Genomic DNA, 12,251 nt, shown 5'->3' on the forward strand with positions numbered 1-12,251 from the left:
GTCTCCATCCATTAATTTTCCGGCTCTGACCGCTGACATTTCCCAATGTTGGTGTTGTCAAATAAACACGGATTTTTTTTTGGGAGCCCTGTTTTGTTGGGAATTAAAGGGATATTAACAGGGCCTCTGGCATCCTCTGGGATGGATCATTCCGAGGGCTGGAAATGCAATTCCAGAGGGTTGGAAATGCAATTCCAGAGCTCCTGGACACAGCCCAGTCATGCATGTTTTAGGATATTCCCGGTGGATTAATTCCTCTTTCCCCCCTTTTTTTTTTTACCTGCAAACAAATCCAAACTTTGCCTGGAATTTTTTGGAGCTGGATCAATAATCCTTGTAGATCCACTCCAACCCACGCTATTCCATGATCTTAAAAAGTAATGCCGTTATGGAATTTGCTGCTGTGTTTTGCCAAGAAATCAAATTCCAGGATGGTTTTTCACCCAAATCCTTTTCCATTTTTGGGATCAGAGCAGCTTTTTCCCAGTTAATTGAAGAATAATTGGGATCAGATCCATCAGAGCATATCCATCAATAATTCCGGCCCCTGGAATAAAGAAGGAATGTTGGGATCCATAGAAAGATCCAGAAGGGGGAAAAATAAAACCCCTGGAAATCTGTATTGGAATTCCTTCCTTTCCCACCATTTTTATGGCTGAACACTCATTTTTAAAAATTCCAAGCCAAAATATTCCCCAAAATTCTTGGAAATTGCCAGTATTTTTCCTTGTGTTTTAATTCCCAGTTGGAAACTAGAAGTGAAAAGCTGAAGCTTTGTGGGAAATGGAATTTCCAAAAAAACTCCAGTTGGGAATAGTGGAATATTCCTTGTGGATAGCACAGAGTTGTTTGATTTCGTTATGGTGGGAATATTTGGATTTGATAACATTGGATCTCGGCAATCTTGGAGATCTGAGTTTAAAAAGATGGGAATTTTTTCCATCCCAGGAAATGAAATATTTAAGGAGTTCCTAAAAGTCAAAAAATGCCTACAAATCTAGAAAAAAGTGGGAATGAGGCCGTGAGCAGTCCTAAAAATAAGGGAAAAGTCGGAATGGCAAAATCAAGGTGGGGAGAGGGGTTTGGATAATTTTTGTGCAGAATTTAATGGAAATGGATCTACATCCACAAAAATATTTGGGATTCATGGGTGCAGCACTTACCAGTGGAAAAACAGGATAACAACAAACTCCAAGGGTTTAAAACTCTGGAGAGAGAGCAGCAAATCCCTGTGGGAGGCAACATTTGACAAATCCTGGGATAATTAAAGGAAAAACCTTTCCCACTCCACTCCACGTTGTGGTTGTGCCACTCCTCAGCCTTTCCCAAGGGAATTATTCCCGGGAAACACATGGACACTTGGAATGGAGTTCCACCAGGGAGCTCCAGCACTGTCACCTCTTGGAAAACTCCACTTCCAGCTCCTTTTTCCCTCCTGCTTTTCCTTGCAACAACCCTGTTCCATTCCCCTCATGGAAGCGCTAATTATTCCCAGCTCCCTTTTCCTGGGAGACCTCTGGAGCATCCACGGACATGGAAACGCTTTGGTTCCTCTTCCAAGATGGGATCTGCCACACAGAGCAGATTCCTTCTGGGCACAACCACCAATTCCAGAGAAATCTCATCCATGGGATCTTACTTCCTTTTTTTCCCTGATTTTTCCCATTTGGAATTGCTGGGAAGCTGCAGCCACGTATGGATATCATCAGGTCTGCAAACATGGAATTTTTTATGCTTTAAATTATATCTATCCATGGATTTGGGGCTGTTCCTCATTCCTGGGATATGGAAATCCAAAATCCAAGGTGGCCTTTGGAAAAGGACTGGCCGCCACCAGATATGCCTTGGGAAAACTCATTCCAAGGTAAATCTGTGATAAATCCCAAATATTGCCACAAATCTATTTTCACCGGAAGCTCCGAGTCCCAAAAAACTTGAAAGGAAGCCACAATTCCCTCTCTGTTGTTTCCCAACATTTCTCTGGGTTTGGGAAGAGAAATCTCTCCTTGTTCCCATTCCCCAGGGATGAATCCACAATGTCGGCACTGGGGAATGTGTTTGTGTTTGCTTGGAATTCTGTCTGGATCCACCACAAATCCTCCGGGATGGGTTTCAATCCACACTCCAGGCTGGGCCTGTCAGCAAATCCATGATTTTTCTGGGAGGAGAAACTTCTGTTCCAGGTCAGCCTGGGAGCAGGAGGAAGGAGAGGGACTGGAGAGGGAATTCTGGGATTTGCATTTTGATCTGGGGCCATCTTGGCCCTCTCTTTTCCAGGTTTTTCCTGAATGTGGCTACTCTCATCCCTCCCTCCGGAGTTGGCTTTAGAGCTGTTCCCAAATCTCACACCTCCAGAGAAACCCCAATGCCAATCCCTGCCCAGCTTCCAGGGATTAGAAAATCCCAAGGAGGAGACTTTCTCCAGGAACAGCACCAGAAGCACCAGGATGGTCTGGATCCCAATAAAATGGGATTTTGTCTGGATTGATTATCTTGATTCCCTTTTTTTATTTTTTTTAAGATAATTTTCTTTCCCTACTGCCAAAACCACTGGAGGATCATGGATTCATGGAATGCTTTGAGTAGAAAAGGGACCTTCAACACCACCCAGTTCCAGCCAGGGACAGCTCCCACTATCCCAGGTGGATCCAAGTGACAATGTCCAACCTGGCCTTGGGCACTGCCAGGGATCCAGGGGCAGCCACAGCAAATCTGGGAATTCCAGCCCAGCCCCTCCCCACCCTCCCAGCCAGGAATTCCTTGCCAAGATCCCAGCCCAAGCTCCCCTTTCCCAGTGGGAGCCATTCCCTGGCTCCTGTCCCTCTGTCCCTTGTCCCCAGTCCCTCTCCAGCTCTCCTGGAGCCCCTTCAGGGACTCTGGGCATTCCCTGGAATTTTCCCTTCTCCAGGGGAACATTCCCAGCTCTCCCAGCCTGGTTCCAGAGCAGAGGGACTCCAGAATCCTGTAATAGTTTGGGTTGAAAAATACCTTAAATCCATCTCATTCCCACCTTATCCATGGGCAGGGACACCTCCCACTATCCCAGGCTGCTCCAAGACCCAATGTCCAACCTGGCCTGGGACAATTTAAGTCACCTTCCTTCATTCCAAGTGGGAAGCATCGTGTCCACCGTGGATCCAAATGGATCTCAGCCCATATTTGCTGTGGCTGTCCCTGGATCCCTGGCAGTGTCCGAGGCCAGGCTGGACATTGGGATTGGATCCACCTGGGATAGTGGAATTTGTCCCTGCCCATGGCAGGGGCGGAATGAGATGATCCTTGAAGTTTTTCCAACCTGAACCATCCCATTATTCCATGCCCACCACCGACTCCACAAACCCCAGCCAAGGACATATCCAGCAGCTGGGAAGCACCAGGAAAATGGAATCACTGGGAATGCTCCAAGCAGAGAGGTGGGATCTGCAGGAAATCCCCAGGACAGGAGAAGAGAGGGAAAATCTTCCATTTCTTGAGTTATTCCCAATTCCAGACTGAAAGCAGGACAAACTCTTGGATAAAGGCAGGAATCTCACAGGGCTGCACCAGGACGCCACGAAAAAAGATTTCCTTGGCACGAATTCTGGAGTTTCCAGCCAGAGCAGGGAAGAGCAGAGACAGGGAAAACAACCAGGGAAGAGCAGAGAAACAACCAAAAGTCTCGGAGCACCCCTGGGAAGGTCAGCAGGAGACGTGGGATGAAGCACGGGGCCACCTCAGAACACTCCCAGCTCCCGCCCTTCCCATTCCCCACGGAGCAGCCGGGACGTGCCGCCGGCAGGATCCCGGGAACACTTTGATGGAAGTGGTTTCTTTCCCTGCTCCAAAATTCCCACTCCCATCTCCGTGTCCCCAGGCCACCCAAACCACGGGATAATTGGGTGTGTCAACATCTCCCGCATCCGGTGATGGAAGAGGCTATAAAAAGAAATGCTCCAGCTATAAACGCTTCGGGATGAAAAAGAGTTGGAAAAGGACAAGGAATGGGAAGGCCCCGTTCTCCATTTGGAGGCGTGTCCAGGATCCTGGGGCACAAAGAGGTTGGAAGGAGGGGTTTGGATTGTGATCCTGCCTTCATCAGCACTTCCAGGGTTTTTTAGCCTCCATTCCGTCATGGAGGATAGGAAAGGTCCACACAACACCCTGGAAGTTTGTCTTGGAGATGTGGTATCCAGGGGGCTCCTCAGTGTTGTCCAGAAATCAGGATGGATCCTGGAATCATGGAATGGTTTGGGTGGGAAAAAACCCTAAATTTCATCCCATTCCCACTATCCCAGGTGGATCCAACCCCAGTGTCCAACCTGGCCTTGGGCACTGCCAGGGATCCAGGGGCAGCCACAGCAAATCTGGGAATTCCAGCCCAGCCAGGAATTCCTTGCCAAGATCCCAGCCCAAGCTCCCCTTTCCCAGTGGGAGCCATTCCCTGGCTCCTGTCCCTCTGTCCCTTGTCCCCAGTCCCTCTCCAGCTCTCCTGGAGCCCCTTTAAGATCTCTGAGCATTCCCTGGAATTTTCCCTTCTCCAGGGGAACATTCCCAGTTTTCCCAGAGCTGAGGAGCATTCCAGAATCCTGGAATGCTTTGGGTTGGAAAATACCTTAAATCCATTCTCATTCCACCCCATCCATGTTCAAGGACACCTTCCGGTACTCCAAGGTGCTCCAAGTCCCAGTGTCCAACCTGGCCTTGGACACTTCCAGGGATGAGGCAGATTTTGGGATCAGGGGGATGAAGAGCTGTCAATCAAAGCTGTCACCCCACAGGAGCCTCCACCATTCTCCAGGCCCCAAACATGGTCCTGTCAGAGAAAAATTCTTGAATTCAGGAATTCTCCTGACCTTTAATCATCCAGCAGGAAATCAGGGAGGATGAGAAGGCCCAGAAGAGCCTTCCCCGTTCAAGGGACAAATCCCAAACCTAAACACCTATGGAAAACCAGGGATGAAATTCCCAGGCTTTGCACCCATAATTCCCTCTTTTTCCAGGGCAGAAAAGCCACTGTGCAGACAGCAGCAAACATCACCTCCCATAAAATCCATGGATTTGCTCGTGCTCTGAGCCTATTCCATCTCACTGCAGCCTTCCCGTGGTTTTGGCTGCCCCTGGAATTTGGCAGGAGCCACAGGCACACTCAGACACGGAACTGAGCCGTTCCCAGCGCGGCCCCGGGATGACAGGAAAGTGCTTGTGGATTTATTGGATAATTAAGGAGCCGGGCACGTTGGGAAGGGAGCAGGGAGGTGGCGTCGGTGACTCAATGGGTGGCAGAATTCCATGTGCTGCTGGAATAACCAGAGAGAGAAACGGTGGAGACAGAAAAAGGCATTGTCCCAGCTCCAGAGGCTCCACGCGGTACCCGGAGTTCTCCTTTCTGTTTTTTGGGGTTTTTTTCCAAGGAAAAGGTGTTAACATGCTCCTGCACCTCTGTCCTGAATGTTTTCCCCCTGGGATAGGGTGGTTTTGCTGCTTTTCCATGTTTTTCGGAGCGTCACTGTCTGTGAAGCCTTCATGGAAAGTACCTGATCAGAACAGTTCTGATCTTAAAAGAGCTCCAAGTCATGGAATTCCAGAGTGATTTGGGATGGAAATCACCTTCCACCCTCTTTTTGGGGCAGGGACATCTCCCATTATCCCAGGTGCATCCAACCTGGCCTTGGGCACTGCCAGGGATCCAGGGGCAGCCACAGCAAATCTGGGAATTCCAGCCCAGCCCCTCCCCACCCTCCCAGCCAGGAATTCCTTGCCAAGATCCCAGCCCAAGCTCCCTTTTCCCAGTGGGAGCCATTCCCTGGCTCCTGTCCCTCCAGGCCCCTGTGGGAAGTCCCTCGCCAAGTCAAGGCCTTTTCTGGTTTCTGGACACTCAGGAAATGTTGCTCTGCAATCGGAAACTGAACTTTTCCTCAGCTCACCACTGGAATTTTGGGTTCCCAGTGGCAACTCCGGAGCCCCCTGAGAGCTGTAGACCCATCCCAAATCTGGCTCCTCAGCCAGGCTGAAGCTCTCCAAGAATCACGGAATCCTGGAATTCCTGTGATGTCTGTGATGGATCAGAGAGAGGAAAGACACAGAGAAGACCCCGGTGCTGCTCTGGGGCTGGGGCCCCTCTGGAGCCAGGCTGGGAGAGCTGGGAATGTTCCCCTGGAGAAGGGAAAATTCCAGGGAATGCTCAGAGTCCCTGGAGGGGCTCCAGGAGAGCTGGAGAGGGACTGGGGACAAGGGACAGAGGGACAGGAGCCAGGGAATGGCTCCCACTGGGAAAGGGGAGCTTGGGCTGGGATCTTGGCAAGGAATTCCTGGCTGGGAGGGTGGGGAGGGGCTGGGCTGGAATTCCCAGATTTGCTGTGGCTGCCCCTGGATCCCTGGCAGTGCCCAAGGCCAGGCTGGACACTGGGGCTTGGATCCATTTGGGATCATAGGAGATGTCCCTGCCCATGGAATGGGATGGGATTTAAGGTCCTTTCCATCCCAAGCCATTCCATAATTCCATGCTCACCCTCAAGGAGAAAAAAGGGATGAACTTCCCAGTTATCTCAGGGGACACAGAGGTGCCACCTCTGTCTGGGAACATCCATAAATTCTGTTTTCTTTGGGATCAGGTTCTGTTTGGATCAAATCCCTTTTAGCCAAAATGGAGCTGGAAACACTACGGACTTTTATTTTTTCCTAGAAATGTTCAGGGCTTCCTGGTGATCCCTCGGCTGCCAGGAGCTGAATTCCGGGCCTGAATTCCCTGTTTCTCACTCTCCAAACACTCTGGGCTGTTAAAAGGATCGAAGCCACTTCAGTGGCTGCTCCAGGGAAGGTGCAAATTTGGCATCCAGGGAAAGAAATGGATTCGCTCCCAATAAATCTCTCCATGGAGCCTTTTCCATGATGCATGGAGCCCTCAGCAAATCCGGGGATTAATCGTCCTGGAGGTGTTCCCTGGGCAAATCCAACTCCAACCAGAACATGAAGAAACAAATTCTCAATTATTTTGAGTTTGGAATTTTTAATTCTGCTTTGGGATTCACTCTACGGTAAAACATGGGAATTTTTCCAACTTTTCTTCCCAATGAAATATGGAGGGTCGATCCCTGATCCAGCATTCCTGGCAAAGCTGTGGCTCCCAAAGGATTGGGGTGAGGAGAGGTTTTGTTCCCCATGAGGATCACGGGGAGGATGTGGAGGAGTAGATGATCCACCCGGGGAGCAAAAAATTTATCCTGGTTGTTGGATTGTCCATGGAAAAACATCCATGGAATCATGGAATGATTTGGGTTGGAAGGGGCCTTCAAGATCATCCAGTGCCATGGCAGGGACACCTCCCACTATCCCAGATGGATCCAACCCCACTGTTCAACCTGGCCTTGGACATTCCCAGGGATCCAGGGGCAGCCACAGCAAATCTGGGAATTCCAGCCCAGCCAGGAATTCCTTGCCAAGATCCCAGCCCAAGCTCCTCTTTCCCACTGGGAGCCATTCCCTGGCTCCTGTCCCTCTGTCCCTTGTCCCCAGTCCCTCTCCAGCTCTCCTGGAGCCCCTCCAGGGACTCTGAGCATTCCCTGGAATTTTCCCTTCTCCAGGGGAACATTCCCAGCATTCTCAACCTGGCTCCAGAGCCAAAAATCTCCAGAATCCTGTAATGGTTTTGTTGGGAAGGGATCTTAAATCCCATCCCATTCCACCCCATCCATGGGCAGGGACACCTCCCACTATCCCAGATGGATCCAAGCCCCAATGTCCAACCTGGCCTTGGGCATTCCCAGGGATCCAGGGGCAAACCTGGGAAAATTAAGGTGCCATTAAAGGGTTTCCTGTCAATCCCTCCTTGGAAATCTTTTCCTTTGAGATTTTATTTTCCTAATCTATCAGGACCCCCCATATCTCCCGAAGGAAAGGGGCTGGATCTAATCCCGGCCTCTTTAAGCCAGTCTGGAACAGATTAATCCAACCTTCAGCTCATCAATGAACAAAACATTCAATTCCTGGATCTTTCCCAAACGACAGCTCAGGGCAAGCATCCCTTGCTCCAAGACATCCCTGGTTTTGATTTTGTGGGGAAAGGATTGACTGAGATTTCCCAAAAGAACCCCATTTTTCCTTTTCTTGCTGAAATATCCATCCTTCCAACACCCCCTTCCTGCTTTTGATCCCAGCTGGAGCCGGGAAACACCAAAGAAGCCACAAAATGGGAAGGAGGAGGGAGGAAGGGAGCGGGAAAAGGGGATTGAACTCCTCTGAACCACAGCAAACATTACCGGGATGAGCTCATTTTATGGATCCATCATGGATGTGCCAGTTCTTCCATCACCCTGAAGGGCTGGAAGACATCCACAACTTCCCTTGGAATCTGGCAAAGGAGGGGAGGGATGATGAAGTCATGGGATGATGAAGGAAACCGTTCCTGATTTTGGGGTTGGAGGAACCTCAAGGATCAAAGCCCCACCCTGGAGTTTCTTCATCCATGGTTTCCTGAGCGGCTTCTGCCATTCCCAGAGGATTCCTTCTAAAGAAAACATACCAGGATTATTTAAAACACACTTTTTCCATGGATAAACTGAGATTAACGATTTTCCACCTCTTCTCCAGTTGTCCCATGTTCAGCTCATTGCTTAACTCTGGATCCTGTGATGGATCTTTGTGGAATGTGGAAGTGTCTCAGAACAAAGGGCTCGGCTCAAGCTCTGAGGTTTCATCCCAAGGAAAAGATGGAAAACACCCTGGAGCTACCCAGAGCTCCGGGTGAGACAGAGAAGAGGTCCCAAAGAAATCCCACCTGGAATTTTGGGATACAGGGATGCACCAAGAGCTGCCCTGGGCCAAAATTCACCTGAGCAAGCCCAAATCCAGTTTGTCCCACAGGATCAGAATTTGGAGAAATTCCATGATTTTCCCATCTCAATCAGGTGGCTTATTCCCGATTCGAGCGTGGAAATATCTCTAGGTGCTGAACAAACTCAATATCTGGATTGTGGGATCATGGAATCACGGAATGGTTTGAGTCGGAATGGACCTTAAATCCCACCCACTTCCAGCCAGGGACACCTCCCCACAATCCCAGGTGGATCCAACCCCAATGTCCAGCCTGGCCTTGGGCGCTGCCAGGGATCCAGGGGCAGCCACAGCAAATCTGGGAATTCCAGCCCAGCCCCACCCTCATAGGGAAAAATATCCCAGAATCCCAAAAAGATTTCAGTTGGACAATTCCTCCAAGGTCATCCAGTCCAAGCTGTGCCTGATCTCCACCTCAGTACTGAGTGCCACATCCAGGAATTTCTTGGACACCTCCAGGGATGGGGATTCCAAACCTCCCTGGGCAGCTCATTCCGATATCTAATCACCTTTTCCATGAGAAAATCCCCTCTGATTCCCGACATCCCTCAGCAGAATTTTTTTTCCTAGTTCTCTTCAACTCCGCGTAAGATAAAAAATCTCCGAAGAGGAATTCCAGCTCCATCGCTTTCCAAGGATTCTTTCCCACCTAATTCCTGAGTTTCATTTCTTCCCTGGCCAGGAAGAAAACACAAAAATGAGGAAAAAGGAGAAGAAAATGGATCTCCCAAGAAGTAGGAAGAAAAATGGGGGAGCTCCTCATGGATTTTTCCCAGTTGCTGCTCCAAGGCCGGGATTCCAAGTTCATGGAGAGGCCACTGGCACTGACCCCAGTCTGCAGCTAATTCCATCCAGAAACTCCCTGGAAACCTCTGCCAGCTCCAACGGATCTCTGGGATAACTTGAAGCTCCCCCAGCAGATAATGGGAAAAATCTGTTCCAAATCCGATGCACCTGTCGGATTCCACAAAGGCATTCCCAAAAAAAAAATCCCAAGGGATGCAAAATCATGGAATGTCACCAATTACAGGATCAAATTCTCCCATCCCAAAAATCTCTGTTCTTGGCATCCCTGCTTTTTCAGGATTGTATTTTCCCATTCCTGTCCTGATTATTCCCCCACCATGAGGAAATAGATGCTTCCCTCTGGAATGTGGCAGAAATTGGGATGAGTTGTGGGATTTTTATCCCCCCCTCCAGTGGGTGATGATGAAATTCAGGTTAATTTCCCAATTTCCCAAAAACTGGAATGCTTCATGTCCCAGTTATCCCAAATTTTTCCAGCTGGAAAAGGGGAAAAAGGCAAAAAAATATAAAGAATTCCCAGTGGTTTGGGTAAACTCAGGATAAAATTCCCACTGATTCCCTGCAGTGATTCCCTGGTTTGGAAAATCAATAAAAAATTAGGGATCGAACACATTCAAATTGGATCATCCCTTCCATGTCTCCATTGATTCTCACCCCACCAGAAACCATTCCCACCCCACCCCCCTGGAAACCATTCCAAGCCCAACGGATTTCATGGATGACCTAAATTCCCCATCATTCCAAACTCCTAATTCCATGCTTGGAATGACATTCCCCTCCACATTCCCTGTTTTTAAACCATTATCACATCCAAGCTTTATCTGGGATCTCCCATCCAAGCAAAATCCCAGAAATCCAGGATCCAGCACATGATCCATGGAAATCCTTCTTCCCAAAGGAAGCACTTCCGTTATAGTTTTTTCTCCCAATTTCTCCACATTTGTCCGGGCACAAGTCGAGCAGGAATAAACCCAGGAAATCAAATTTTTCCCATGGAATTCCCACTGGTTTAGGCTGCCAAGGTTCCAAACCTTTCCCAAAGGAACCAAATCCTTCCTGGGAGGCCGAGAACCACATGGAATCTCTGTTTTTTCAAAAAAAAAACCCAAAAAACCCTGGATTCCTTCACAGATCTTAGATGAATGGAGGGAATGAGCTGCGTTGGGAATTCCAAGGTCATCCCAAGTGGCTGATGTGGGACAGCAAATCCAAAAGTGGGGAATTCCCATTGTTTCCTTGTGGAAGTTGCAGCTTCCATGGCTTTGTGGGAAGATCCCATCTCCTGGAATGAAGGGATGTGGTGGTGGGTGGGATTAATGTGGGACAGATATTGGAGAGCAGGAGAGGGACTTTGGATAAGGCTTTGGAGCCACAGGAAAAGTGGGAATGGCTTCCACTACCAGAGGGTCACTTTTTTTAAAATCTTGGAATTCCCATGGGATTTCACTTTTGGATTTTCCTTTTCCCTCCTTTTTTCTCCACCTGAAATTATCCCACTGAATCCCAAACCAGGAATTCTTTTTCCTGTATGGATTTAACTATCCCTGGGATTATTTCCCAGCTCTCTCCATCCAAACCTGTGGCTTCAGGAAACCTTGGAAACACTTAAATACGAATTATTACAATGTATAATTACCTCAAGGATGCCCTAGGCAGCAATTCCCAAAAAAAAGGGGTTTTTCCCTATCTACTGGTATCCCCTGGGTCCTTGGGAAGAGCAGGGGGAACAGAGGATAAATCCTAATATTTAAAAGATTTGGGGATCATAAAACATGGAAAACCTATAGGAATAGATCCCATGAATTAGGGATAATCCCAATATTGGTTATTAGAGAATGACGAGGACACAATATTTTTTATGGAATCACAAGGGTGACTGGAAGCCAATTTTTCTGGAAGAGCTTTTCCCGGCATGGAATCTCATCCCGATGGGAACCAGCACCACCAGCTCAGTGAGGTCTTCCCACCATGGCACAGGATGGGAAGCAGCCCTGGGAGAGGGATTTGGGATGTTGTGGACGAGGCTGGAATGGCCAAGCCCAGACCCCTCTGTGCCCTGGGCTGATCCCAAAGGAAAAGTGGGAATTGTGTCCCTGTGCCCCTCAGGTGAGAGCCCACCTGCAGAGATCTGAAGGTGGATCCCAGCTGCCAGATCCAAACTTCAGGAGGACATGGAACTGCTGGAGCAAATCCAGCAGAGGCCATGGAGCTGTTCTGGAGCCAGGCTGGGAGAGCTGGGAATGTTCTCCTGGAGAAGGGAAAATTCCAGGGAATGCTCAGAGTCCCTGGAGGGGCTCCAGGAGAGCTGGAGAGGGACTGGGGACAAGGGACAGAGGGACAGGACCCAAGGAATGGCTCCCACTGGGAAAGGGGAGCTTGGGCTGGGATCTTGGCAAGGAATTCCTGGCTGGGATTCGTCTGGAATTCCCAGATTTGCTGTGGCTGCCCCTGGATCCCTGGCAGTGCCCAAGGCCAGGTTGGATCCACCTGGGACAGGGGGAGGTGTCCATGGCTGGAGCTGAATGGGATTTAATGTTCCTTTCCAAACCATTCCGTGATTCTGCTGGGTCTTGAATCTCAGGATCAGGAAGTGCAGGAGAAGTGGAATCAGCCGTTGGCGTGGGCTGGGATCATCC

This window comes from Taeniopygia guttata, chromosome 4, assembly GCF_048771995.1.
Source record: "Taeniopygia guttata chromosome 4, bTaeGut7.mat, whole genome shotgun sequence".
Taxonomy (NCBI): domain Eukaryota; kingdom Metazoa; phylum Chordata; class Aves; order Passeriformes; family Estrildidae; genus Taeniopygia; species Taeniopygia guttata.